Below are 3,715 nucleotides of genomic sequence, written 5' to 3'. Positions count from 1 at the left end.
TTAAAGTTGTCATGATGACAATTTCAACTATAGCACAATGCTAACTTGTCATGATAGCAATCCGTATCCAATCTTAATTCTATTTTCTATTTATTTTTATTTCTTTTTTTCATCTATTTACAAATTTCTATGTTTAAAAAATAACCTACATATTTAAATATAAAAATAAAATTAAAGTGCCCTTAAATTATATAAAATAACTATAAAATAATTTTTATATAAAAAATTTATAATAGAGAAGAAATAAAAAATACATACAATATATATATATATATATATATATATATATATATTTATATATATAATTTTTAAATTAAAAAAAATAAATACAATTTATAAGTTAAAAAATTTCCATCTCTCACATTTCCCTATGATTCTATATCTTGTGATATTTTCTTTCTGATTCTTATCACTTTATTTTTAGATTTGAATTTATCTTCCTTCACACATCTATTTAAAATAAGATGATGAATCATCAATTTTATTATTATTATTATTATTATTATTATTATTATTATTATTATTATTATTATTATTATTATTATTATTATTATTATTTTGTTTATTTAAAATAAGATGATGAATCATCAATTTTATTATTATTATTATTATTATTATTATTATTATTATTATTATTATTATTATTATTATTATTATTATTATTATTATTATTATTTTGTTCTTGTTGTTTTTTCTAAGATAATATCAATAAATTTATTTACATATCGCACATCTAAATGAAATGTCCCATTCTTTTTATTTTGTGTTATAGATTTATTTCAAACTCATTCTTATTGTTTTGGTTTCAACACTGATTTAAAATTATTTTTATCATTCATTACAAACATGCCTTATCTTTAAAAAACAAATTTATCCTTTCAATTTCAATAAAATTAATGAACACATAGTTATACATTTGTTATTGTTTTTGCAACAAAAATAAATAAAATTAAAAGATACATATCTTAATATTTATTTTACAATTTTTAGATTTAAAAATAAGACAACTTTTGAAATTTATTTTATTTTGGATTTTATTATTGGAAGAATGTTAAGAAACAAATTGAATATTATAATAAAAGATAAATTTTATTTGCAGGAAAATTAAATATACATATGATACTTTTTATGAAATATGTTAAAAATAAAATGAATTACAAATAAATAGTGTAAAATATATTTATGATTTTTTTTTCTTTTTTTTATAAATATTTTCTTTTTTTGGGAATGATAAATTTTTGGGCATTAATAAACGGAAAGTTGGTCACTATTAGAAATTATTAACATAGTTGATAGTGGAAAATTTAAGGTTAATTTTAATTATTATTGTATGATTATATGATAATATTAATATGATGTTTTAAAAAGTATCTAGAGAATATATTAGTCAACATTTTTAGGAGTTAACATTGATAATTTTAGGCAACTCTTAGGTTTCGTAAATTATAGACTAAATATTAATTAAATAATTGAAGTATAGATTAATACACAGTTATATGTATTATGGATTTCATTATTATAAATATATTATATATATATATATATATATATATATATATATATATATATATATATATATATATAAATAATTTAATATTCAATTCTTTTATAATATGGTATTATTCACGTAAATATAAATTTAAAGACATAATTAAGATAGTAAAATAAAATTATATTATAAATTAATAAGACTTTTTATATTGTTAAACAATTTCTTATATTTAATATAATTTTAAAATACATTAAGATTATATGTAAAAAAAATGTTTTTAAATAAAAGATTATATATCTATATTTACAAAAATATATATTTTTAAATAATAGTTGATGTATTGATTCTAATCAATGTCGTGCGATCATATATATCTAGTTAATGAGAGAATTCATGTAATGATATTTAAAGTTAAGGTTTTGTCACTAAATCAGACTAAGGGTGGCAAAGTGGGCGCCCCGTCCCGCTATATGTCCACTAAAAATGGCGGGGCGGGAAAGTCCGCAAATTGAAATGGGCATAAAAACCTAACCCGCCCCGTCAAGGAGACGGGTTATCAGAAGACGGGCTTGCCCGCCTTTTTTTATTTATTATTTTTCATTTTTTTTAATAAATTTTTTTAGATTTTAATTAAATTTTTCACATTGTTTATAAAATAATTTTTTATAAAACATTTATTAACAAATTTTACTTAAAAATATTGTACATATTCACAAATAAATTCATAAAATAAAACCATTAAGAATTAGAATTAATAGAATTAACTTTAAAAATAGCAGATTTTGACGGAGCTGCGGATTTTAGCGGACGGCGGCTATGGCGGGCGGCGGATTTTGACGGGGCGGACTATGACGGACGGCTGACATAAAATGTCAACCCAACTCGCCAATTATGGCCGGGTGTGCGGCCTGCCCGACGGGCCACGACCCGTTTTATCATCCCTAGATCAGAGCCATAAATTTTTAATTAAACTTATTTTTGTTTAAAAATATATTTATTACTGATAATAATATATAGTAAATAACTATTTATTTTATTTCATTGCCAAAATGACTTGTATCTTCCTATTTTTAACTTCTTTTTTTTTTTTGGTAAGCCCTATTTTTAACATTTTATATTAACCAAACATGAACAACGACGCGTATTTTGCGTAAGATTTTGACAGTTACATTGATGAGCCATGCCACTTGCTCCATATACATCATTGAATACTTCCCCACAGGTCCGAATATCACTACACTGTCCTGCCACATCCAAACTCTTAAGACAAAAGGAGACTTCATCATCTGCCACATTATAGAAAACAGAAACATGATTAAATCATTAAACAATAAATTTAATTGAGAATGTAGCCTATGTACCCTCTTTTGAAATAATTATGAATGATATTTAGAATTACAAATGATTACAACAACAACCAATAATATTAAGTTATTAAAGGTGTACCTCTAATAGGTGTAGGAGATCCGTAAGTGTGGCTAAAGAAAGCAAACAAAACACAAACCATTAGGAGAACTTTTCCTAGCTTCATCATAATATAAACTTCAATAGACTCAAATACACAATATCAACTCACAGAATACACACACACACACACACATATATATATATATATATATATATATATATATATATATATATATATATATATATATATATATATATATATATATATAATAAAATTTTGTAAAAAAGATATAATATATTTAAGAAAATTTATATAAAACATAAATTAAGGTAAAAAGATATAATATATTTAAGAAAGTTTTTATAAAAGTTAAAAAGTTAGATATCTAAATTCAAAAGTTAATTTTTTTATAAATATTTAAAAGTCAGTCAAACATATGTAATTTAAAATTTTGAATAAATAAGTTTTTGTAAATTAGACTAAATTACAGTTTTGTTCTTTCTATTATATTAAAATTACGAAATCAGTGCCTTTATTTTATTTTAAAATAATTTTAATCTCTTTATTTTTTTCTTAATATGTGATGATGTGTAATTTTTAAAAGATATGTAGCACATTTTGAGTGACGTGGACCCTGCTAGGTTATACCTCCTATTTTTCATGTAATTTTATTCAATAATTTCTGTATAAAAAAATATTTTAAAACATTAATTTTATATAAAAAAAAGGGATTGTTAAGCTCTTAAATACCTAATATATATGACATATCTAGTGAGGATGAGTAAATTATATGAGAATGTGAGAATGAATCTTAA

At 21.3% G+C, this 3,715-nt stretch overlaps 1 long non-coding RNA gene across 1 annotated transcript; it reads right to left on the bottom strand.

Annotated features, from left to right (window-relative positions):
• Positions 1-2,509: 2,509 nt before the first annotated feature.
• LOC131611385 (uncharacterized) lies at positions 2,510-3,077 on the bottom strand. The gene is made up of 2 exons (XR_009286880.1): positions 2,939-3,077; positions 2,510-2,778 (listed from the first exon to the last, which is right to left on the bottom strand). It is a non-coding gene; the product is annotated as an uncharacterized LOC131611385 (long non-coding RNA).
• Positions 3,078-3,715: the final 638 nt, after the last annotated feature.

Source organism: Vicia villosa, linkage group LG6 (assembly GCF_029867415.1).
Source record: "Vicia villosa cultivar HV-30 ecotype Madison, WI linkage group LG6, Vvil1.0, whole genome shotgun sequence".
Lineage (NCBI taxonomy): Eukaryota > Viridiplantae > Streptophyta > Magnoliopsida > Fabales > Fabaceae > Vicia > Vicia villosa.
Note: the sequence above shows the minus strand (reverse complement) of the source record. Positions and strands in the feature narration are given on the sequence as shown.